The sequence below is a fragment of the Tenebrio molitor genome, chromosome 8 (assembly GCF_963966145.1).
Source record: "Tenebrio molitor chromosome 8, icTenMoli1.1, whole genome shotgun sequence".
Lineage (NCBI taxonomy): Eukaryota > Metazoa > Arthropoda > Insecta > Coleoptera > Tenebrionidae > Tenebrio > Tenebrio molitor.
This window is the reverse complement of record NC_091053.1, coordinates 2,989,305-3,017,063: the sequence shown is the minus strand read 5'-3', so window position 1 is coordinate 3,017,063 and position 27,759 is coordinate 2,989,305. Positions and strand designations below refer to the sequence as shown.

The following is a 27,759-nucleotide window of genomic DNA, read 5'->3' as shown; positions in this document are numbered from 1 at the left end:
CAATTTAAAAAAATTGTAGCTCAAAAAATAAATGTCATTTTAATATAATAAATAAATATCATTTTATTTTTTGACATAGAATTTTTTAGATATTTTTTCCGAGTTCTACATGAAACCAGTAGCTCGTGGTTAAAATATCTGTACAACTTTCAATAACACCCTGTATATTGTATTTTAAAAAGAAAACAATACAATACATGTCGAAGAAGTCGCCGAAGCATGCTACGTGACCGTCGAACGTGAAAAAACATGCTTCTAATAGAAATCTGCTCTAGTTAATTAATAGATTGTTTTAAATTGGCAATTAAATCTGTACGAACCAATCTACAACACGATTTCACTTTTCATGGCCCATAAAATCCCTTTATTTGGCCATGTGGTACATTAGGCTCATATCTCTTGTCATTTCTTTTATATTAAATTTAAACGTTGGCAAAAACGGCATAATTTTCTCGTTGGCTTTGTTAATACGCAAACACACGAGCCCCTGAAACGAAAAAAAACTGTAAAAAATTTAAGCCTTTATTGCGTATACGTCGCCCCACGTCTATGAAAAACAGTTCGAGAAGTTTTTTTTTATTACGAAACTTGTTAGTATTTTCCCCGGCGTCTCCATCGAGCCCAGGAACAGTCGCATATTTTACGTCATATTTTAATTAAAGTAGGATTTGTACCGGCACAGACCGGGCCTGGAAGGAATGTCGGGAAGACAATGAGCTAGACGGTGCTTAGTTTGACTCTCCCGAGGGGCACATTGTCCGTGCACGGCCGATATACAGCCCACCGACCTTACCGGCCGACTCTCGTAATTCACAACGCGCTCGCTCAATATCGATCACGGTAATGGAACGTCTGACTCACTTAAATATATACGTAGACGCAACGTACGTACACGTAAACATGTTGTGCTTATATTTATGGCGCCATAAACGCACCGTAAGCGTGGGACTCTTCGCACGATTCTTGATGGAATTAGCGCCTCCAAGATTTTTTTCCAGATGGAAAAAACGAAATGACGTCATATCCAGGAACAGTCAAACGTGAAACGTGAATACAGGGTGTTATTGAAAGTTGTACAGATATTTTAACCACGAGCTACTGGCTTCATGTAGAACTCGGAAAAAATATTTGAAAAATTCTATCTCCAAAAATAGAATGACATTTATTTTTTGAGCTACTTTTTTTTAAATTGCTTTTAGTTTTCTAGGTTGTCCTACAACCTCGTAGGTAAAATTTCGGCACATTTTAAAAATACACCCTGTATATCACGTTTTATAAAATGTACGCCAAAGCGAAGTAACCTATAGGAAATATGCTTGAAAACAAGGAAACCGCATTGGTGTACGTTTTATAAAATATGGTATACAGGGTGTATTTTTAAAATGTGCCGAAATTTTACCTACTAGGTTGTTTGACAATGTAGAAGACTAAAAGCAATTAAAAAAAATTGTAGCTCAAAAATAAATGTCATTTTATAATTGTAAAACGTGATATGTTTTAAACTTCCCAGTGATAACTGGAGAGGCAAAATATATAATATATTGAACACTTGTTTTCAAAATTAAAATTAGTCTACTGTAAACGGTAAAATAAAGTGAGACTTTAAAGTGGATGTGTTCAAACTGGGCGATTTTATCGTTCTTGCATTTGAGTTTAAATTTGAATTATGTAAATGTTCCCACAAATAAAACTAGTAGAGATCTTATGGATCATTTGATTTGTGCTAAATTATATTGGTTTCAAGTGGTGCCAAAAAAAAACACAAGTAATGTAAGAGATTAAAAAAAGACTTTCAACATTTTTTTAAAACTATTTCTTCAACTCCAACAATGTTGCGTGTAAGTTCCTTTGAATAATTAAAAAATATGATATTTTTTATGCATGTCGGGTAAACTTGAACGAAGTGAATTATGAGAATCTAGTAGCATTTTGTGGCAGTAAAATGAAAATGGTTTGCGAATAACTCACGGTTCTCGACCTCTAATGCACATTTAAACCTTGAAATAACAAGAGATTAACGAGATAGAAATGGAACGACAAGGAAAATATTTAAAAATTGTACCGAAAAAATTTATTACTTCTCCGGTAAATACTTTAATGCACTTGGCAAGATAAGCGTAATTTTATTTTAAATAATTTGGTTAACGAGCATTTTTCATATTTAAATACGAAATAATAACTAAATTAAGTCGCTGACGAAATTGGGTAAATAAGGTTCTGTTGTTAATAATAACGGGCCTTCAAATAAATTTATATTTAGAGCAACCTATGGAAATTCAATTGTTTGCAGCATTTTTCCAGCGTAGAAAATGACACAAGAAACGTCTGACATTTTAATGAAGTAAAATTAGGTTAGAAAATATTTTTAATTTTTGTAGTGCATTCTCCCTATTCCCCCTTCACGGAATATGACAATATGAAATTGGGAAAAAGCTTACTAATACTATGTAACCTGTGTAACTCCGGAGAATAATTGGTTACCTACAAAAATTACTTTACACTGTTAACAGAATTAGAATGTCGCCTACGCCTACTCTAAATATATATTTATTTGAAGGCCCGATAGAACCCACATAACTTAATCAGAATCTGTTTTTAATTTTGTTGGCAACAAAGCACCACATGGTATTTTTAAATTCATGGCAATTGAAAATTTCACCCTCGATTCAAATTTTAACCCAGCGCTTCTTTCCGGTGGCTTCGTTTAAAAATTAAATCACAACTTCCGGAGGTGAAAGAAGTGGTTGGCTGATCAAAAATGTAACAGAAAAAAAACTTGGAAACCCGTACAATTTACAACTTTTATTATTTCTTCGATTCTTCGATAAAATCGCGGATCAAGTCCCATCCGTGGCCATTACAAATCCATCTCTCTGTTGGAGTCGATAAAAAGTGCCATCCATCTAGCTTTGACTATAGATCCGAGTTTCTCGTTAAATAAAAATAAATCTCGAGCAGAGTTAAAATTTATACCGGGACGTGTCGATATTTTGGCGGATGCGCCGGGAAAATTGATTAATACTCCTAAGGAATAAACTAGAGATAAATTTGCAAAATGTGGTCAGCTTGTGCCAAAAATAGACTTGCACAGCGAACAAGCATAAATTTTAAAGTTTTTATGAATTTTTGATAATGAAATAAGTAGTAAAACAATTCGGTGTTTTATGATCGAGTAGGGCAAATAAAAACCTCACATCCATAAAAACTTAAGGTCAGTTTGATTTACTTTACGACGTATTACTTAATTTATGCACTTGATCTTAATCTTAATGTAATATTTTAGGGTTATGATATTTTACGTAGTTACGTAAAGTAATTCAAATTAGGTAGTCACGTGCAAATACAGGGTGTAATCGAAATACACGGAATAATTTTAACCACGAGCTACTGGCTTCAGGGAGAACTCGGAAAAAATATTTAAAAAATTCTATGTCAAAAAATAAATTGACATTTAATTTTTGAGCTACAATTTTTTTTATTGCTTTACGCTTCTACGTTGTCCCACAACTTCGTAGGTAAAATTTCGGCACATTTTAAAAATACACCCTTGTACATATATCATATTTTAAAAATTTAAGTGTCATTTTATTTTTTGACATGAAATTTTTTAAATATTTTTTCCGAGTTCTACATGAAGCCAGCAGCTCGTGGTTAAAATTATTCCGTGTATTTTGATCACACCCTGTATACATGTCGAGTCTTTGAAAATTTGTAAACGAAGGGGTTCATCATGTAAAAATTTATACGATCTCTATTGTATCGGATTGTATTTTATCCGAAACAATACAGTATGACTTTCTTTTGATTAGGGAACCATTCCGGATTTATGAAAGTAATTTTGTCGCTTGCCCGGATCCCGTTCCTTTTAAATGATTAATTGCGTATCCTCGGTAGCGGGTAGAATTTTGTAGACATACGCAATTAAGAAACATGCAAGTCAATAAAATGGGCCATAAAGCAATTCCGTTGATAAGGATAAATAAGAGCAGAGTAAATTTGAAGGAATTAAATCTTTTGTTAGTCATACAATAAAGAGATTTAAGCTTTTGAACAAGCCCTCTTTCAGTTAGTTCTGAAGTACTGAAACAAGTTATGGCTGTTTTCAGAAGGATTAACGTTTCGTTTTATGGAAGGGCTTTCAGGCCAGTTTTGATGTAAAGCCGTAAGAGGGTGTTTCGGAATGGGAGATATTCCAGTCAGCTGTTACCTGCGACGCAGACCGGCATTGTGAACAGGAATTTGTTTGGTCTTTGTCCTTTGTGTCATTTGCATAAGGCTCGGTCACATTTTAATGTTACTTTATTTGTCATGTTTTTGTGCTCGAAGATATTCCAAACAAAAACTAACCCTTTTGCCCAGAAACCGACACCATTTGCGCGATTTACACCAGAATTATTATATAATCCTCTTTATTCGTCCAAGTGATAAATTAGATAATATCAGAGTACAATTGCAAAGACTCGAAATACAGAAAAATGTGAAAATGTCGCCGTCGTTTTCCGATGCGAAATAATTTTATCTGTGCCAACATCAGGTTGATTTTTGCATGTGTAACCAATATTTATGCTACCCTGTCAGGTTTTATTGAAAAATACTGAGACAAGAGGAATGCAATAACGGCAGACTCGAATTTGTAAAATGAGACAAATACGACAAAAAAAGTTGCTGTTTGCATATTTTGAAATAAAATGTAACTTCCCCTTTTTGATAAAATTTTCCGGGAACGATTTAAATGAGTGGTGATGACATAACACGGTGAGAAACATCATAAAACTGTCAGTGTTTTCCAGCGTAATCCAAACACATTTCCGTTTGCACGAACAAAAGTAAACTGGAATAGAAAATAAATTATCTGGTAAATCTTCAATTACACAATGTAAAAGGTTAGTAACATAAAAGAGTCGAATTTACTGCGACAATAAGACAAACAGCAGAAACGCTTGAGACCAGTAAGTGTGTAGTTGCCTAAAGAGGGCGTTTTATGTGCATGTGGAATGTAATATCGTATGATCCAGACAAACTCGAAACCCGGAGTCGTTCGTCTGCCTTGTGACAGCCGACACCAGAACAAATGACTTGCGACCCGGAGCTAGACGAGTTTTTATCAAATCTTCTGAGCACCCCCGTATTTACCTATTTGCGATCAACTGTTTGTTATCGTCGATCGAAATTCCCATCACAAATGTGTTGTTTGCACGAGATGTTATCAAACACTTCCGGAATTGAAGACAATTATGAGCGCAGCATTTATTAAATTTCCAAAAAAAAAAACCAATAACATGATAAAACATTCTTACAGTGTTTTTCTTTTGGTTTTCATCTTTTGTCAATTGTATTTCACTATTTCTCAAAACTATTTCATATTTACGTCACTTTGACATTTAATAGAGATAGGAAATAGTTTTGAGAAATAGTGAAATAGAGTTGACAAAAGGGGAAACCCAGAAGAAAAACAGTGTATTGACATGTTCAATAAACACTATCAGTCATGAAAACTGAAATTCCTTAAAATCTTGCTGTTCTGGTAATATGCAAATACACAGGGCGTCCAGCAGCTACGATAGTATATTATGACGCGTCTTATAAGAAGCATTTTGTAGGACGCACGGGTTTAGGGCACGACGAGCTTGCGAGGAGTAAGTGCTACAAAATGCCTTATAAACGAGATATCATACACTATTTTTTCTACTTTACACCTTTTAAACCACTTTTAAGGTTAAATTAGCAATTTTTCAAATTTCGGATATTTCTATCAAATAATGATAATAATAATTTATTTATATTGTTGTCATTTATATTTCTACACATCCACTTTTTACACGACATCAAGGTATTCATTATTATTTCTATTGCTTTTAATTATACACGGTATTTCACGAGTGATAATGAGCCCAACGGAACTGAAAATGCAACCCACAATACATTTGCAAAGTTAACGTGGATCTTTGTTTTTTTATTTAAAAAACATAAGACATAGTTAGCTGTGCAGTTTTGTAAATTTTGACGTGAACGTCATTCGCTTGGTTAAATGAAATTGTGAAAAAACGAAGAGTTTTTGGGAAAATTATTACATTCGTCACAAATCAGGATGTCTGTTTTCTAATCGTTCGAATACATTTTAACGGTATTTTGACGTTTTCCTAAATGTCAGTTGTGACAAATAAGCAAAGCCATCATCATGGATTCATAATTTCATTTTAAAGCAATACGATATTTAAAATAGTCCCGTTAACTTTGGAAATGTATTGTGGGTTGCATTTTCATTTTCAATTCCGCGGGTCTCATTAAATTGAGTCTGGAGTTTTTAAACTTTCATACGTCAAATTAACATAAGTCGCTTAAATTAATATGGAATCACCGTAAAAATATCTAGAAAAAATGTAGTAAAGACTCCAGCATCGTTGACAGTAAGTATACTTTTGTCAATGGACAAGCATTGTCATATTGAGAAATAAGATACAAGTAAAACATATAAATTTTCTTCGGTACACCGCCTATTTTGCTTAAAGGATCTATTAATAATCTTGGTCTTCATCTTCCATTGCAACATAGACATTGACGGATTCCTGGTTTGGCAGCGATAGCGAGCAGACGTGGAAAAAGTGCATCGATAATAAACGTAAACAACGACGAGTGAGTGAGAGGTGATAAGCAGAAGACAGCGGGCAAGAAAGAGAGGGCATGCCGAAATCGCCGAAAGCAAGGAAAGAAAGCAGCAAGAGAGAAAGAGAAGAGGGTAGGATGTCGGAAGAAGGCCTGAACCCATTCAGAAAGAGTTCCAGAACCGAAAGATCCCCAAGTAGAGGCGAAGAAAGATCACAAAGCAAAGAAATAGAGAAGAAAATAGAAACAGTGCTCAGAGAGATAAAAGAGGATATGGCGGGAACAGTAGAAGAGAGCAAAGCACGAAGAAAGGAATTAGCGGCAGCGAGAGAGAAGGAGGGAGAGCAAGAAAGAGAGGACGTGCTGAAATCGTCAGAAGTAAGGAAAGAAAGCAGCAAGAGAGAAAGAGAAGAGGGTAGAACGTCGAAAGAAGGCAAGAACCCACTCAGAAATAGTTCCAGAACGAGAAGATCACCAAATAGAAGCGAAGAAGAAAATCAAAGCAAGGAAATGGATAAGGAAATGAAAACAACCATGATAAGAGAGATGAGAGAGGAGATCAAAACACTAAGAAAGGAATTAGCGGCAGTGAGAGAGGAGAATGGGGAGCTAAGCAAAGAATTAGCGACAGTGAGAGAGGAGATGAGAGGAAGAGAAGAAAAAGGGCAGTTGGAGAAGGCAGATTGGATGAAAAGGATGAAAATGATAGAGGAAAAGATGGAACAAAGAGAAAAGAAGGAGAGGAAGAATAATGTTATAATAGGGGCAATAAGTGGAAATATAGAGAGGGGGGTGGAAGAATGGTTAGAAAGGGAGATAGGGGTGAAAGTAAATGTAAAGGAAGCATTTAAAATAAATAAAGATAAGATGATGCTCCCAAAAATAGAAAGTTGGGAGCAGAAGAAGAACATAATGCTAAGTAAGAGTAAGTTAAAGGAAAAAAAAGGTGAGAGGATTTATATAGATGACGATTTGACAAAAGAAGAAAGAGAAACACAAAAGAAGTTAAGAGAGTTGGCCAGAGAGGAGAGAGATAGAGGAAAAAGGGTGAAAATAGGAAACAGGAAAATACAGATAAACGGGGACTGGTTTAGATGGGATGAGAGACAGGAGAAACTGAAGAAAATTTGCTAGAAGAAGGAGAGAATAAGAAGACGACCCGGCGAGAAAATGTACAAGGAGAAGGTGAATAAAAAGGTAGAGGGACAAAGACACTGATAAGTAAGAGAGAAGAGAGAGAATAAGAGAATCGAAGTACAATAGGGAGAGGAGAGAGCGTGTGTGAGAGAGGAAAATGATAGCGGGTTGCAGAGGTGGGGACGAGGAGAGAGAGAACAGGAATGGGAAGGAAGGAGAAGAGAAAGAGAGAAGGTGCAGGAGGTGAAATGAGAGAGAGACAAAGAGAAGGGAATGGGGAGAAATATGGAGCGAAGACGGCAGGGAGATGGATGAAAGAATAAGGAAGAGGAGAGAAAGAATAGAGAACGAGAGGAGGGAGGGAGAACAATAAATTGTTATTTTTATGTTTGTGTTTATGTTTGTAATAAGGAATCTGAAAGCCCGTAGGGCAAAATAAAGCATTTTGGTGTTAAACATAGACATTGACGCTATTTATAACCTCAAACTTAGAAAAACATAACCTAATTCAACAGACACCTTTACTACCAAGTTAAATGCAAAATTTCCATGGCAAAACAACGTGAATCCATTTTATACGTTACATTTTTTTTTACAAATTGAGAAAATACTCGCACAATATAACTTGGCGTGTCAACATCCTAGTTGTAGTGTGATAAAAGTTATATGTTTTTCCACAATGTTTTTACTACCAGCAATAAAGTAATACACGCCGTATTGAGATTAGAGCAGCAAAGTTGATTGAATAAATTTAACAGTGTTGTTGTTCATTGTCAGACCGGTACTCGTAGTTTATTTTTTGTTATTTTTCGAGTGAGCACTTTACTGTAAATCAGGTGGCGTCGTGTCCCAACTGTTCGCTTCACTGCCAGTGCAAAAACTAAATCGAATTGCGTTCATAAAGTTAACGTCCATGCGCGCCAGGCTTAAAGCACTACGTAAATATCGTCGACACAAACAGCCCCGTTTATATGCAAAAACCTAAAATTAATTAAATTGGCTTATCTACTCCGCGTCAATAAAACTAGTTCGATTCGATACCGGAATATGCGAGTTTTATACCTAGACCATATAAATTATGTCCCTGTTTACGAAAATAGGTTATGATGGCCAAAACTTTTCACTCATCCTTAAAACGATAATAACGGTCGAATGGAATCGAAACGGCAGCATATATTACAGGTTATATGGACAAAGTTGCAGGATTAGTGGTGTTGGAGGTTTATGGCTTAGTCTGGAAGAGCGTGGCGTTAAACGTCGCAAGGAATATCCATTCATACACAAAGTGTGACCGCATGCAGTCCGCAACTAAAATATTGCCAAGGCTTCCCGATTCACTTTATGCTCGTTCGGCCTCCGTTACACACAAAACGCTAAATAGTTAAAGGATTAGCGCACTAATCTGGCTCGAGTGCGACGACAAAGAAACTAGCGTTAATGTTGCATTAATGTCACACAATTGCCAGAAAATTTCTCGCGTTATTAACTGTGCTTTGCCGAATTAGGTTCAAAAAGGTACGGAATTTCCCGGCACGCTAACTCTAGTTTGTTAACTACAAAGGGCAACTTTTGAGGGTTAATGCAGGCGCTCACTAAAAATGAGATAACGGTCAAACTTTTCTTCCTATCATTTATACTTTCGACAATGTAAAGAGTTCTTTTTCGGTGTAATTTAGTTCGTGTCAGAAACAGTACTGGTTCACTAAACTACGTTATTTCGACATTTATTTCTTACTCTCTTTTATTAAAAATTTAACGAGCTACACATTTCAACCCTGTTCTATCCGCTAAATGTACGTATACATAAAATAGTGGATGTAAAAATAGCAACAACAGTATATTATTCAATGAGCGGATAATGATGGGTATTAGTCGTGAGGTGATTTTGTTCACGAGCCGCAAGCGAGTGGCGTAATTATCCGAGCGAGTAGAATGATATACTTTTTCTACGACTATGAAGAGAAATCGATAAAACACTTTAGTAATAATTACAATATTATTCAATAGGAGTAGAAAAACAAATTTACAAAATTTGTGTTATCTGGACCGTAAAATCGAACGGAAGGATTGAAAAACTACAGCAACAAATCTCTAATTCTTCTTCCATAATTTTTCAAAAACTTTAATTGACCAACAAGATAGTTTTCTCGTAAAAGTTAATTGTCCCGACGTTCTTGTGGAACGTTGTTGACCGAATCGAAAAACTCTAAACTTGTTGATGGCGCTAACTTACTTCCCTCAAGTTTAAATTGTTTTGCACCGTTCTTGCACAGTTGAATTACTAAATTTTTTATATTTTTTTTTGGAAATATTCTTGGCATGGCCTATTTTTAAACACTATAAAATCAATATCTATATTTCTATATTTTTTTAAATAAGAAAACGTAAAATTAGAAATTTTAGAGTAAAATACATTATACTACGTGAATATTATAACCCAAATCACGACATTTGAAAAAAAAAATGTAAGTTGCTGCCTATGTGGTTCCTTGTTTTAAAGCATATTTCCTAGAGGTTACTTCGCATTGGCGTACATTTTATAAAATATGATATACATGGGTGTATTTTTAAAATGTGCCGAAATTTTACCTACGAGGTTGTGGGACAACGCAATTAAAAAAAATTGTACCTCAAAAATTAAATGTCATTTTATTTTTTGACAGAATTTTTTAAATATTTTTTCCGAGTTCTACATGAAGCCAGTAGCTCGTGGTTAAAATTTTGCCGTGCATTTCAGGGACACCCTGTATATACCGCAATATTTTCCGAATGTGCAATAGAAGCGTAGCTATCATCTAGAAAAAAGTAAAAATTGATATCTTTAAAACAAACAAGTTATGGAGCTTTTTCGCAACTCTGGGACCCTGTATGTAATTGTCATTCTCACAAGAGGAGATGTAAAAATCTACCGAATTAGCCATACGTGTTAGGTTATAACATATTAAGTCCCGGCAATGGAATTTTCTTTCATTTACCAGACCGCTTTAAAATTTAAGACGGATTAAATCGAACTATACTGATAACTCCTGGTCCAAGGTTGTGTGAGAAGCACCACATTGATGCCCTGCGGAGTTTAATGTGTTAAATTCATAATTGTGCATTTACCAACTTAGTCTCATTACAGGATCAAGTATTTACTAACATTTCACTTACTGGCTAATCAAATTAGGCTATCATTTCATAATTAATAGTTAAGTAAGTAAGTACCTTATTTATATTATGTTCGTTGACCAACTGCTAAAATAATTCAGCGAGACGTCTACAAAAAATTAAATCTAAAAGATATTATTCCCGATAAAACGAGGTAACATTACTGCAACAATGCTGTTGATAAGAAAGAAGTACGTGAATTTCCAACACGACAACTAGTTTCGGGTACGATGGTGCAGCCGAGTGCCTGATTAGTTGGAGCGCCGGGAAATGACATTTGTATTAGACTTTTCGGCTGACCAAAATCTAAAATTTTTTAAAAATCAAAACAAATTTTATTGTAGAATTTGACATCGTCAATAAAGAATCGAATGCTGTGGAATCAATTCCTTGACGACGGTGACCGCTCATTTGATTTTTCCCAAACAAATTATTTGCTGTATTTATTAGGCTAAATTTTCACTGTTAGTGCTTGAAAATTTGATTTTGGTGTGTTAATCGGCTGAAAAAATTTCTAGTTCAGATAGTGAGTTAAATGTGACACCAGAAGCAGTACGACTAGTGGCAGAAGGACTAAATTCTGAATTCTTACCAGAAAAATAGAAAGAACGCTATATAGGACAGTTTAATAATTTTAAACAGTGGTGTGGGACAAAGTTAATTAAAAAATGTACTGTTTTCCAGCCACAGCTCAAACAAATCTCAACACGTTATTTTAACCTAATTGAATTTTTAGCAGTTAATTTCAATATAACCACCAACATTGACAATTCCATCAGCAGTACTGACAAGAAGATAACCGTAACAGAAACACCAGTACAATATATTGATGTCCAACTCGGAAGTACTAAAGCTGACAGTAACCAAATAATTCCTGCACTAGAAATTATTGACATTGTTCGGGAAATACGTGCATTCCCGGTTTGGGAGGCCGAAAAAAAATTGAGATTTCATAAATATGTACTTAAAAGCATTTTTTTTATTCCAGTTTTGGCGACTTAAAACCTGTATTTTCATTAGTACCGTCTCAAGATCTCCTAGCATTCCCTTATCGAGTCATTAGCCTGATTACTTTATCATTTTCTGAGGAAGCAGCTCTAACCTCACGACGCGACGTGTGAATTTATTCCCCATTAAAATTTTAATTAACATTGTTTATAGTGCCATAAACCGTGTAAAATTTTATTCGAACATTTCATCCACCTTTTAATCAAACCGTAAACGATTCCTTTCCCTTGCTCACGTGAACCACCCTCGAGGTGGCGAAAGTACGTGCGCATATTAAAAACGTGCGGCCATAGCATAAATTAATTGATGATTCCCCGTCGACGCTCTATACGCATATAGAGTTTAAAAAAACGCGCTCATGGTTGTGGAACGGTAGCTGTATAAAAAGCGGAACGCCTCCTTTGGGAGCTTTGCAGGTCCCCGCATTTGGGACTCAGCCTGTGGGACGTCGCCCTCGGATTCTGTATGCAAATAAATCATTGTCAGTTGTAAATCACTTCTGAAATATAGTTGTTTCTTTCTACGACTGCAGAGCTGTTTAGCCCCATATCAGCGTAATAAAGTCACACAACTCGAATTATAAAATTTTCGCCGTATTTTATTCCCTTTTTTAAAGAGGCGACAAAAGTTGAGCGTTAAAAAATACACAAGCGACAATTTATCCAAATATGTAACATATGTATCTAAATGTTGCGACAAATGTGTTTTTCCATCATCATTGAATTTCACTGAAAATAGTGAGCAAAGATGGCAATTGAATCACTAGTGAGGAAAAAATATTTTCTCACTAGTGAGCAAAGTGAATGTTTTGGAAAAAATCAGATTCAACACGTATTAGCAAACGTGCATTTAATCACTCGTACGGTTTGGGTCCTCGCCTTCGGCTCAGACGCCCAACTTGCGTACTTGTGATTAAATACACTACTTTGCTCACTTGTATTGAAAATAGCTGTTATCAATTGTAGCCACCACAAAAATGTAAACTGTTTCAACTGATCGTTGAAAGTCTGACAGAAACTGTAAATGTGAAGGGTTTGTTAATTATCCCAGAATTCAAATCTAGGAAGCCATTATGGTTGCATTCATTTGTCGCAATCATTGATCCATTTCCAACACCATTTTTCGTTGGCAATTATGAGGTATTACAAGGAAATTAAACGCAGTATTCGGGGTAATTAATGCTTTTAGTAATCTTGACAATTTTAATAATGCAGTTTTAATTGCAGCCGCTGCAAAGCAGTTTCACATGATTTAGCGTCTGACCGGGGAAACTTTTACAATTTAAAATGGGTCAATGTTTTTATAATGGGCGTGTGTGAAAACGGTAAAACCCAACATCAGATATCTTAATCCAATTTGCGGAGTGGCACTTCACGATTAAGTGGTAATAAGGTTTTGATGTATTTAGTCGTCCCTGTTTGGTTCGTTCCATCCCCTTGGCAACACCATTTTCCCCCATATTAATTAGGCAATCGGCCAAAACCAAATGCTCAATTTAAAATCGGGATTTCTGAAGATGTCTACCGAATAATATAATCGATTCGTGTGCATTGCGCCAACAAAATATTTTAATTACATTTATTTATTTTTCCTTCGTTGGTCAGTTAACCTGCACCAGGACATGCATAGTTGTGTTTGGTCGCCGCGTGTAATAATTCCAGAACTTACCACAAGCTCACCGCGAGATTATAACATTGCAGTTGCTGCTTGTTGCATTTTATAAATTGCAGGCCGTGGTTCACTCAAAGCCAACGACTAGAGATTTTTAACAACAAAAGTAACACTTGTTGATTTAAAACCAACATTGCTGAATCATGTCAAGTCAAGTTTATCACAAATTTGTGATACTGAGCGCATATTTCAGATGTAACGGGCCTTCAAATAAATTTATATTAAGAGCAACCACTGGAAATTCAATTGTTTCCAGCGTAGAAAATGACACAAGAAACGCCTGACATTTTAACGAAATAAAATTAGGTTAGAAAATATTTTAAATTTTTGTAGTGCATTCTCCCTCCACGGAATATGACAATATGAAATTGGGAAAAAGCTTACTATGCTTACTATGCAACTCCGGAGAATAATTGGTTGCCTACAAAAATTACTTTACACTGTTAAAAGAATTAGAATGTCTCCTACGCCTACTCTAAATATATATTTATTTGAAGGCCCGATATAAAGTGTGGAACAAACTAAATTAATATTTTTACACGTGCAATGTATTTATGTTCCTTTCAAAGTTCAAAGCAGCCAATCATATGAGATACAATGTAATTATGTTTTGTGACCAGGTGGCAAAATTATATTTGCTGAAAATAATTGAGCACTTTGTGTTTTGACCGCAGATATAATGACGTCGGCATAAAACCATGACAGGAATCGATGAGCTTTCAGCTTTAATGACATGCTTATTCTCTGCACATGTTTCGTAATAATACAAAGTTTAGAACTTATTCTAATCAAAGCGCTCGTCTTTCGAAGGTGGTAGATAATATCTTTATTTAACTGCTAAATTTATGTGTATAATTTAGCGAATATATCATGACGTTTCTTATATTCGCTTTGAGCCAAAACGGTATAATAGTAGGTACACCCTACTACCATATTGCATTTTATTTTGATTTAAACTTTTTTAGATCAAACAAAATTGTTACCTATTTCGTGGTAGTGTTTTAATTTGTTTATCGAGCAGTTCCCCAAACATTTGGTTTTATTTAATGGATCCTTACTTTTCCAGAGTCGCAAAAACGGAACCGAATGATGTGTTTTTTGTTGTCTATAAACGCACCATAATCGTTACGATTATTCAGTTTTGCGTTCTCGCATTCTTAAATTTACAGTCTTCAACAGATCCATTTCTATTTTCTTTGGTGAGAAGTCAACAGTGAAAAATACATTTCCCGATCGGTTAATACCAGTTGTATTTTTAACCGAGGAACCTTAATAAAACCGACTAAAGCTGATATTTTTCGACACAACACAAACCTTATAAGCAGTAAAAACAACAAATCAAACGAAATGAAACAAACAAGCAATCACAATTACAGCAAGAAAGGTCATTTTCACAATGACAGCCCACTTTGTTTCATTTATTCTGGTTGTAGCTTAAGGGTTGCACTAAATATTTAATAGAACTAACTTCTCCCCTTTAATCGAACAACTTGCACTTTCGTGGCACGCACTGCACGCAATCCGAGTTTATTTCAGTACGGACGTCATTTACTAATTGTTTCTGCACGAACGTAACGAAACTCAAATGAGATGATGTGGCCACGAAATGCAAGACACTTCGAGCCAATCGCCGTTCGCATTGCCTTTTGTTCCAAAGCCCCACCTGTCATTTAATAAAATTGAAAAGGTTTTACCGAGGGTTGTAATTATTCTATTAGAATTCCTCGTCTATGGTAATGTGACTGGCAACAATACAATGTTCTTGTTACAAAAACTTGTCAAAGCGGACCCGTCGCTTGTTCCATAAACATTTAATTAAGAGCTTCAGGATAGGATGTAAAAACCATATTTCCTTTATTCCAGTTGGTAATAAACTTTAATCATAGCTGGCATCTGTGTCAGACTCAAGCTATCCCGAGCCGTCTGCACAGTCTTAAGCTCCATCAAACTTAAAACAACTTACTCGATCTTTGTCCTAAGAGAAAAACAAGATTTACAGCGACAAAAATGTCTTACGACGGAAATCTTAAAGTAACTTCTAGATTGTAAACGCTATTGCTATTGGTACTGACAAAGTTTCTTCCGTCCACTGAAATTAGTATATTGTATCATTAAGAGTAGAAGTGTCTTTTTTTGTGCTGAGCCCAGAGATTGAAGAGCGAGGCGCAGTTGAGGTCTACAAAAAAAGAGCTTCTACTCTGAATGATGAATTTGCATTTCATTGGATGATCTTGTCCAATAAACAGACAATTTAAAAGAATTGGGTGTACATCTGTACGCATTCTTGAGGAAAGTTACTACCACTGAAAAGAAGTAAGGGTGGTCGTAAGACCATTAGCGTCTAGCTTCCAGGATTGCAACCGCCGTCACCGATGCAAATTCGACTTTTGTATTCAGGATGGCGCGACGTGAATATTCGGGGGTGGCGTCTACCTGTGCCCCCCGCGACCTCCTGAATGCCAAACGATCCTATAATTGCGTATTGATTCGTCTGCGATCCGCATGGTGTCCGGGTCGAGTCTGGAAATGCACAAACCTCCATTGAGGTAATAACGAGCACCATTCCGTCGGCAACCAATCTAGCGCGTGGTGGCGAGATCATCATCGCTCTCCTCGCTCCGTCCGCTTTAATAAGACGCCAGAGGGTTCCTCCGCCAGCACGTATTGATCAGAGCACAAGCTCAGCTTCACCCTCGCGCGCGGACAAAGTTTCACTTCGACTCTTTCACTCGCAAAACGTGTACAACCGAAATCGCACCCTCTAATCACCGCGCTGGAAGGGCGACACACTTTCGTCGGAGAGGAAGGATTAGACGGCATAAAAGGCCAACGTGACGGCGCCGGCTCTGCGTCTAATATGCCCACCTGCATGAAAAGGAGTTGAGGTGGAAAATCAATGGGAGTCGGATGGAGACGGCGTGCGATTATCCGAGAAAAAAAATTGGATCTGGTGGAAGAAAGGTACGCGTGGAAAAACTTTCAATGGCCGATACCTGCGATACGGGGACGAGGATTCTTTGATTTCTCGCTGGCCTCGTGCAGCTTTAATTAAATCGCTATCTATGGCCCGGTCTGATGAAATATTCACGGAATTCGCTGACGATCCCGGTCTTGTGAAAGTGAAACACTGTCGCGACGTACAAGAAAAATGCAAGAGGCACAACAATAGCCGGGCAATCAATATTAAGAAGTAAACTTTACAAAATAGATAAATAAGTCGGACAATAAATTCACGATAATCGATAAAAAGAAAACTGCCCAACTACAGGTATTGTAAGTTACAGCACAATGGAACTATAGATTCGGATGTTGCCATAAATCTTTAAATTGACTCTATCGCGTACGCGCTTTCTTCCACTCTAACCAATACAAATTGTTTTTGCTCACTACTAAGTAAGTAGCCGGGACCGACAGCTTTACATCTCCTCCAAAACATGATAGTGATTTGAAAAAAACCTGATGTTTTAACCGGGAATCGAACCCGGGCGGTATGGGTGATAAGCCAGTATCTAGCCCCTGAGCCATGACCACTACATTAAATATAATTATAATTTATTATATAATCAACACGTACTCGTAGCACACTTTCGTCTTTAAGCCTAGTCGAAGCAGAAATTCTATCAATAACAGCTTGCGCCCGAAACATGCTGGCTTCAGAATATCGACTCGGCAGAACCCCATCGGATTTGACGACTTTGTTACCTCCTTTACAAAGTAATTTGCTTTTATAAAATATTGACGAGTTAATCTATAACGTATGCTGTTAGTACTAGACCCATAGATAATTATTGTGTGTACCTAACCTACATTTATTTCTCCTCTCCAGTCAGGAGTGCTGTGCTAATACACTAATAAAAGCTCTATCGGTCCGGCCTACTAATTACAATCAATAATTAATTAAGAGATCAATCATAAACATCACAAAACAGACCTCGCTTTTCTATGAATAATCGAGCGAAAACTCACAAATTAATGTTCCATCATTGAACATATTTTTTAGTTATTATATCATGCGTTCAAATGAAAAACTGGGCTGAGTAGGCGTTGAAAAAAGTAAACTATTTGGAACAGTGTAAAACAGTGCAAAGAAAGAAAAAAGAACAGAAAGATTTTCTGTTTGTAAATTTTCGGTTAGCTCTAATTACAATTGTTAATTTACACTTTAAAAAAGCAAAACAATTGACGGTTCCCGCTCAGGATTTCATTTGAACGCCCGACACATCCGTATAGTTGACAGTTTACAATTTTGCTGAATTTTTTCTTCGGGTAGGTTATTCTGCTACCCCGAAAATGTTCAAGACCGCATCACCCCTGGAACCACTTAGTCCAAATCAACTAAAACAAAGCACCAATTCCGCTCCTCATTTTGGGACTTTTTGGAATTTTATATCGCCTTGTCTTGTCGTAACTTCCTTAATTTCTCCCTTTAACCAGCTAAACTCGTTCCGTTTCTTAATTCTCATCCACACCGCCGTCGCCTCCCGAACTGATTGAGTGTTACGACTTCGTTTCAATGGGCAATTAACAAAATTAGTCCAACCGGATTATCCTGCAGACCGGAAATCCCGACGGGAATGCAACAACTTATGCAACTCCGTCCAGAACTAAGAGCTAAGCTCGGTACATAGAAACATAATACCGAATTAACCAAGACATGCAATGCTGCACACGGTGAGAAATGTTCCTTCAACAACCCGCTTTTCCCGGACTCGTTAAGATCTGTGCATATCTCGAAATAGTCCGGGTTTGCAGTAAACTCGCGTTATGGTATATAAGTGCTTTTCGTTCTTGGGTTATTTGGCGCGTTCTGTTTTGCCCAATGGGAGCGGGAAGAGGGTGGATCGTAAACAGGGACGCTGAGTGGGTTTGTAATAAAGGCTAATGGGATGATATCCGCATGCGGTTGGTTGTTAATAATTAGTCAATCTAACTTTTAAAGGATATCTGCCCTATAGGCCTTTGACGCTGAAATTGAAGTCTGTGGGGTCAGACACCCTTTCTAAAATATCGTACGAAGAATAAATGGAAACGATCGTGTTCAGCAAGTACAATTTTATTTAATCGAAGTGTGAAGGATCGAGCCGGACAGTGTGAGATTGTTGCGGAGTTGATTGAAATTCGGTGTTGTTCGAATAAATAGGGAATTTGGCGCAACAATACGAGCTTAAGCATCAGTCCAGAGCGTTATTTCCATATATTCCATTAAAAGAGAGGGTCCGATGTTATTGGCATTGTGTTCATATCAGGAGTGTGTTTCAGGCCAGGCCGGTCGAAGCACGCCTGCAACTGATGGCTGGATAATACTCGCCCCGGTTTTTATTATTTTTTACTAGCCATTGTTTTCCATTTTCAGCACTTTTATTTACTGGCTCTGCTTTCCTACGTGGACTAATTAAAAAATATAAAAATACGCATCGCGTCGCAGGAAGTGGAAAATTTGTATTTGAAACTGTGCACAATAGTTTTAAATATAGAGCATTATTAAATCCGGAGTCTATTTAATGCAACTTGGCAGCGAGACAAAAAGCTTCGGATGACAAAAGCTCGAGCTGATATTGATTGACTGTAATACAATACTACGTCTGTGGAGTACAGATACTGGAGGCCAGAGAGACATAGGTGTATTTAAAAGGCGCCGAACCGAGTAACTGGGCTTGTGATGTAAACAAAGACACCGTCGTGGGATTTTTTTTATCGATTCGGCCGACATCTATTTGTAACACGTCGCTAATTAATGGATCCCGGAGTTGGGTGAAATTGAGAAATGACCGCAGAATCTTTCGGATGCTGCAATATGGACCGCTTTTGTGGGGAAAATCTGTCAGTTTCAAGATGAAACGCCTCCGGGTCCGCGTCTCTTCGATTAAACCGGGGCTCTCTCTCTCCTTTGAAATCCTGAATTGCGACGAGCCACCATTGTTGCCTCCTGAAGCCTAATGAATAACAATAACGAGTCGCGTGATCCGCTAAACGTCTGCGGGACCACCAGAAGAACGATCCCAAAGTAAAACGCAAAAATCAAAACCGAAGCGACATTAAACAATCAACTTAAATCAAAAGGAGCTGAATGTTTGGACCGAAAAAGAAAATATCCTTGATCCTGCCTAACAATGGAAATGAGAATCGAACTGAAATCCTTTCTATGTGGAAAAAAGTTGGCAACAAATCCAGAATTATTTTTTATATTTATAGATATTCTCCGTTGAGTGTTATAATTCAAAATAAAAAAAATGATTTAGGGAGACAGACACGTTTATATTTCCCTCCACCACCCGGCGGCACGGCAATTTTGCCGGAGTACGTACACTATTACGGATATTACTATCAAGTAATAGTGCAGTGCTAATCAACATAATTGCCGGCGTCTCGCCTCCACATTTTGACTTTGTTCTGTTTTATTATGTTCTGTGTCAATGTTAAGGAACTTCCTGACGATATGACATGAGTATAATAATATACCTTTTTGAATTTCAACTACCAATTTGTTACCTAAATCCAGAATTTTTAAATTTGTAAAAAGAGATTGCGGTACTATTCCCGTTGCTGAAATTATAAGTGGTAAAATCGATTTTTTTTCTAAAACCAAAGATTTCTCATAGCAACGGAGAGTTCTAAATATTTATTAATTTTTGTGTTATATGTGTCATATTATGTGAATTTGGAACAGCGATATCTAAAAGATATGCTTGCTTTTGTTGTTTATTTAAAATAATAATGTCTGGTCTGTTATGCTTAATATGAATGTCAGTTAAAACTGTTCGATCAAAATATAATTTGTAATTGTCATTTTCCAAACAACTTTCTGTTGTATAACTATAATGTGGTTGTGTATTTTTTAATAAATTGAATTTAACAGCTAAATTCATGTGTATAATTTTAGCGAATATATCATGACGTTTCTTATATTCGCTTTGAGCCAAAACGGTGCAAGAAGAAATGATGTGTTCAATTGTTTCCCCTTCAGTTCCGCAAATCCTACATTTATCAATAATCGATTGCAAACCGCATATGTGTTGTTTATAATTTCTTGTATTTATAACACGATCTTGTATTGCAAATATAAAACCCTCCGTCTCAGGGTGAATATTTGATTTCTGAAGCCATGCATGAGAAGCCTGAATATTCATTTCTGGTTGTTTCAGTTCTTTAAAGTATCTCCCATGTAAAGACTTCTGTTTTATATTTGCTATAGTGTTAGGTATATTTGGCTCAACAATATCTGAAATTATATTATCACTTAAATTTAAAGGTGTGTAACCTTTATCGGCTGAAACGAAAGTATTAAAAAAGGTGTTATCACGAGCTCTATTGAGAAAATAATTTTTTAGTGAAGCAATTTGATTGTGTTGCAGTATTTCTAGATTTGAAAAACCTCTACCACCGTTTTCGCGTGGTAAATTAAATCTTTCAATAGCAGATTTGGGGTGATGTTTACAAAATTTGGTAAATAGAACTCTGGTTTTAATGTTTATATTCTGTAAATTAGTTTTGGACCATTTTATAACACCAAAAGAATAGGTCAGCAATGGAACAGCATATGTATTAACTGCTTTAATTAAATTATTACCGTTTAATTTTGATTTTAAAAGAGATTTAATTCTTAAATAAAATTGCTTTTCTAAATTTTCTTTTATAATTGAGTGTTGAATATGATTTGATTGATTAATACCTAAATATTTATAAAATTCTCCTTTATTTAAATTTTTAATGATTTCTCCTTCTTGAGTTATATATTTTAAATTTTCGTAATGACCACGACATATTGATTGCGTTTTACACTCATCAATATCAAAACTCATCCAAATATCATTTGAGAAATTTTCAGTTATTGTTAATAAAGATAAAATGTGATTCTTTTTAGATGCATAAAGTTTTATGTCATCCATATAAAGAAGATGATTTAATTTGGATAGTGTGGTATTATTAAGTCTAATATTGAAACCATATCCAGTCCTATTTAATAGATTTGTCAAAGGATTAAGTCCATAAAGGACTTAAAGAATCTCCTTGATAAATTCCCCTTTAATTTAAATAGACTCGGATTTTAATTTAGTATTGTTTATTGATAAATTTAAAGTAGTTCTCCAAAATGTCATAACATGGGATAAAAAGTTAATTAAATCCAAATTAATTTTATAAATTTTAAGAATTTTAAGTAACCATGAATGTGGTACTGAATCATAGGCTTTTTTGTAGTCTATGAATGCGGTATAAATATTTCTATTATTTTTTCGAGCTTGTTCCATTATTATTGTATCTTTTATGGGTTGTTCTTTACAACCAAAACACTCTTTAACACAACCTTTTTGTTCTTCATTAAGTATATTTAATTTTTGACAATGGTCATAAATTATCACTTTAATGCAAGATGTCATAATTTTATAAATTGTAGGCAGACATGTGATTGGCCTATATTTTGATGGATTTTTAGCATCGCAATCTTTTGTTTTCAGATATGTTATACCATGGGCTAAAAACTCAGGAAATGTGTTAGGTTCCCTAATAAATCCGTTAAAGTGATCAAGTAAGCATTTATGAATACAAGTAAATTTTTTTAACCAAAAGTTATGAATTTGGTCACCTCCAGGGGATTTCCAATTATGTGAACTATTAATATTTCTTATTAAAATTTCAAGGCTAATATGAATATGATGTGGATTATTACTATCTGGTATCTCATTTTCTAAATGAGGAATCCATTCTCCCTGATTATTAAATTGAACTTCATTTTATTATCTGTTACATATTTATTGTTCTGCAATTTGCACAAGATTAATACAAATACTTAAATGTAAAAAATTATGTTCTCGTTTTTGGTGATCTGCAGGAGCTTCCACCCCTCTGTCACGGTAACGACCGGACCGAAAAACGACAATAGCGCGAGTCTGGTTTTGCGCCCGACCGACAAAATATTTGGCAACTCTTATCAAAATGTCGTATATAATTACATTTTACCGTCACACTACAATTTATTTCGTCCTAGAATAAACGAACCGCTTTGTCTGCGTATAAATGATGACTGTTCGTATTAATGTTTCCACCCTTCTGGGCATCTGCGTGCCCTCTATTTCACTCCCGACCAAAATAATTTCAGATTGTAAATTATAATAAACGGAAGCGCCCATTTTATCAAGTGGAATGTGAAAATTTGTAGCTACATCTTACCGCAAACTTATTGTAAACTATAATTTACTTGGGACGCACTGAAATGCTTTGTGTCCCGAACTAAATGGACTGTTAAGGTGGGCGCCCACTAACTCGCTTCGTACGCATCGGACGAACCGAATACTGTTTTCTCAATTTGGTTGTAGGTCATAAAATTTTATGGTACTTCAAGTTAAAGATCTTGCGCGGCTTATAATTCCTAATTTACCACTAGCAGGTAACATTCTGAGCCGGGTTGTATTGTACATTTTGTATATTTGCATTGTCCCCGTTAATCGCTCATAATATGCAATAAAATTTTACGATCTACAAGCAAATTGAGAAAACGGTAAATCGCACTTTGCTGTTGTTGCTTATCTGTTTTTGAAAGTTACGACGGTCTTCGATGTCTCAAATTATTGGTTATTAAACTTATTGGATAGCTAAAAGCAGTGGAAAGAAGGCAACTACCATGGCTAGGTCATATAAGAAGAATGAATAATAACAGAAAAGTAAAAGCAATACAATGCAGACATATTTTTCAGTAAACGCCGACCCTTAGGTTGAAATACTTCCTTGACATATTACAGATAAGAATTCTGGTTCAGTGTACAAAAAAATACCCTTTGGATTTGGTATTTTTTAGCAAATATAAAATAGTGTACATTTAATTGATTGACTTTTCTAGAGTAGATTTTTTTTTACTCATTCTTCTAATTTTGCGCTCCAGGAGTAGGGATTTAATTTAAAAATATTAATATTCGCTTTTTGACAATCTTTCAGGGTAATATGTAATGTAATAGGAGATAGCAAAAACCTACTCACCAGAAAATATGTTAGGGAATTGAAGCTACATCAAAAATAAAACCAAAAAAAATTAATAAAATATATTTTAGCATTTAGCATAAAACAAATACAACACAACAATAAATAATATATAAAGTAAATAACATAATAACTAACTTGTTAGTTGTGTAATAAAAATAGTATAATAATGATCGCTATTGCTCGTGAGGACGACTTTGTGTCACGAGGCGTAGACGAGTGGCATAATTCATCCGAGCGAGTAATAGGCATTATCCGCGAATAGAATATGTACTATAATTTTTTTACGATTACAAAGAGAAATTGGTAAATAAGTTTCATTATTAGAGAAACTGAAACTGACGTTTTAAAATGATTACTTTGTATTCTTCATACCGTTGCATTAAAATTTGCAATTGGATTTCATAAACTAGTTGCCATGATATTTGCAGTTGAAATTGTTATTCAACGAGCCGTAATAAATAATAATTACAGTATTATACAATAGGAGAAAAAACAATTTTACATACTGCAAAGCATAAAAGGTAAAATCACTTTGTATCAACAAATTATCACATAATGATTCTGCAATTATTGAAATTTAAATTTGAAACTTCCACGTAAATATATTACAACTATGTATTACACAAGTGACTTATTTGCTATTAAGGCACGAGTGTAATACATAGTTTTATCCAAAACCTCCTTCTGTAATACTTCTTATTCTTTTTGATGTTCAATAAACTGTTCAATTCTCTCTAAACTCATTAATTATAATGGGTTCATAAGTCACTAGTGTTTTATAGACCTCATAATATATTCAAAATCGGCATTATTATGACTTCATAATAAACAGGTGTTGGATAAAGCAATTAAACTTAATAAGTATTCCAAAAATTTAGGTATTTATAATAAAATTAAGAGTATGCAGCTTTTATGAAAGAACTTGAAGAATAGTTTCCCGAAGCATTTTCCAAAGAAAACCTTCACGCCACCTGTTGATTTTTGAAAAACTTCACCATCTCGATGTTAATTTAATTATTTTAACTGAACAAAAGTAAATAGTATTTTAAGCGGCAGATATGTTTTCTTCTTCTACTAAACGAAAAATGATATTCCTTATGTGAATATCGGCCATTTTTGACAACACATCGTATAAATGATTCAACTATCCCCCAAATTCCTCCATCTCCGTTTTTATACAGCATCTTTTTTGATTCCGTGCTATATTATTAAAATCAAGCGGACGTTTTCGATTTAGCAAAAGTGCTGCAAACATCGAAATCCCAAACACACACGAAAAAGATTGTCACTAAATTGAACCACCAGAAACGGAATCTCTTTACAAACCAGAAAATGAGAAGTTATTGGATTACCACGTGGAGAAAGCAAGAGATCACTGACCTACATAAAGATGCGTAGACGCTTTTCGCGGAAAAACTCTTGATTTATTTGCGCTAGTCGAAGGAGTTGGAATCAATGAAATGTGGCCGTGGACGAATTAGGGTAAGCTGCAGTTCCTCTTTTTTGGTTGGTCCTCCGCGATGGTGTTAAGAGAAAATGCTAAAGGTTCAGACCTCGATAGGAAACCTTCACCGTCGCCTCGTCGAGAGCCGGCACTGATCACTATCACAAGTCCACTCGCGCCTCTTCCTTACCTGTTGTGCGAGCTTTGGCGGCCTGGAAGCCCGCGGGCTTGCGGCCAAACTAGTGACGAGCTTCCTGCTCCAGCCGACTCAGACAGCATCGATCGAGCCTACAACCCGTCCTGCTTGACTTGCGACACACATGGATCCTGCAACATCCACAGCAGGTGGTCACCCGGAGGTTATGTCCGGATCACGTGTTCGCGGCTTCGGAGCTTCGGTCCGGCTTGGTCTTAGGCACTGTTTGTGAGACGTGCGCGCGTGCGGTTCGCGGGTCAGTTAGGTCACTCTTCACCGCTTCATGCCAACACACTGAACTGAACGTAGCTGACGTCAGATGTGAGCGGCGTCTACTATCGAGCACGGGCGGCGCTGTTCGGCCACGAGGGTGCTCACCACCGCGACGCAAGCGCCCCGCGCAGGCGCCGCGACACGGGGATGCATGCACCCACACACGGCGCACACACCTGGATATCCCGACTTCATAAATCAACTTCGCAGACTGAGAATTTTACATTGTTATTACAGGCGACGGGGATGAGGGTGCTTTTGCTGCTTCCGATGCCTTTATCGCAGATTTTCTTTTCAACTCTGGACGAGTGAAAACGATCAAAAATTATCATCCCTTTCACACTTCAACAATGTCACAAATGTATCTGCGGTTTTTTACTACGATTAGAACGTAAAATAGACACCTTTCACGAAAACGTTAATTTTACGTAAGTACTCCCATGCGGACAAGAAATAACTCTTTTCCGGACGAACTTTTTCGTACGCACTTTTCCGGACGCACTTTTCTGACCATGGACCGTGGCGCCATCTGTTGGTCTGTTTAGTAAGTTAACAACGAAACCGACAAAACCGAGTAAACCAACTGAAAACAATTATTTGACAGTTAAATTGTTGCATCATTTATTTCTGGTGCTTATATGTAATAAGAAATTGAACATATAGTCGATAGCAACAGCGTGGTGAAGAAATGTCTAATCTAATACAACAGCGAAAGTGATGAATAAATGTCTAATACGCCGCCGCGCCGGCCATCGCCGGCGATAATCGCAATAATTCTCCATAAAAATTGGTATTCTTTTAATAAAACGTGATTATAATCCCTACCGTGATTTGTGGCATCAGTTGACAACGCCACAGTGAAGTAATGAATTATTACGGCGGCGAAACATTACAATTTTGGTGATAAATTATCTGTAACAACGTCCGAAAGTAACTGGCTAATATTAGCTGAATAAAATTCCCAGCAGTGGCTGTTACATAGGCACGATTAAATTGTATCCTGTGTAGAGCATATAAGGGAAGCATCTTCTTAATTGCATCGGAGCTGGCGTAGTATCTCGTGGGGGATGCGTCAGTGGCAACATGGAGCAGTCGAAAATCTACCCTTTCTTTTGAACACACTCGCAACTCACCCTCCTAACATAGAACCCAAGCCTGCGTCATTTGCATAACCCGTTTCTAAATAGCACATGTGATTTTAATATGCCCGTTCCCAACATCAAAAGCTATTATCTTAAATGCTTTATGTCTTTTATAATGAATTCGCACAGTTTTCGCTATATGCCCTCAACAATAAACATCCCACCATAAACAAACAACATGAAATTATTAAGATAAGGAATAATCCGCAGATTAGGTTTCTTGTAAGCTAACGCCCAACTAATAAATTCTTATAAGTGTGTCGGGTTAAATTTTCACGAGGGATTACCCAAAACCTTCATCAATTATTTCGTTGCTTACCTAAAACCCGAAACACACATTTTTTTGCGCATTTCTATATTTTTCTTTTCCCTTCAGTTCGGATCCTCTCAATTTTGCCCTTCTGTTATTCGACAATTATCCCGCAGGTACCCTCATAAAATGAAACCACGGGTATAAATTTAAGATCAAACATTCACCGAATTGGGAGCTACTGATATTTTGGCAGTTATAGCACCGACGCTCAGCCGTTTTATCGGTTTAAAGGGTGCCAGAATAGCTTGTTTAAATCGAATGATAACAGTTGTTACGTTCGTTTTGAAAAAGAAAATAGTACAGCGGGTTTTAATTTGCTATAATTCTTCCCAAACTCCCCAATAACTCGGCCTTTTTTATGTGGGTTGCTGCGGAGCGTATAAATCCCTACGCAAATTTGGGTCTCTAAAATAACATGTTCCTGGAAGTGTAATTATCATACTGAATACCTTGCGAATATTTTGGTTACATAATTAATTTTTTTATAGAACAACCCCCAGAAGCTTTTTTGAAATTTCCCGCACAAAACTAACATTTGGCGAGCGCGAGATAGTGTCAGGCTTTTCTTGACGCCGCTATGAAGTATCACGTGATCACTCCAGTGGTTCGCCGCGGCAAGTATAGAACTCAGCTAAGACTTTCGAGCCTAATATCTCGGTTATTTGCCAACGGATTTTTATGAAATTTAAAATGCAGATATTTTAGGCCGTGAAGGTTCAATTAGTAATAATAAAATTACCTCAAGTTAAAAGATGTAATTTTAACACATGTTTCCTTTAGCGAAAATTATGCGCGATTATTATTAGGTTGTTAAACATTAAAAAATAGGGGTCTACATAAACAATTAAGT

At 36.2% G+C, this 27,759-nt stretch overlaps 1 protein-coding gene across 4 annotated transcripts in view; it reads right to left on the bottom strand.

Annotated features, from left to right (window-relative positions):
• bru3 (bruno 3) overlaps nt 1-25,474 on the bottom strand; it is a 379,483-nt gene extending 354,009 nt beyond the window's left edge. For all 4 annotated transcript variants that reach the window (XM_069055413.1, XM_069055418.1, XM_069055409.1 and 1 more), the window contains exon 1: nt 25,176-25,474. The gene's annotated coding sequence lies outside the window, so the exon portion shown is untranslated. The remainder of the gene's footprint in view (nt 1-25,175) is intronic.
• Between the last annotated feature and the right edge of the window lie 2,285 nt (nt 25,475-27,759).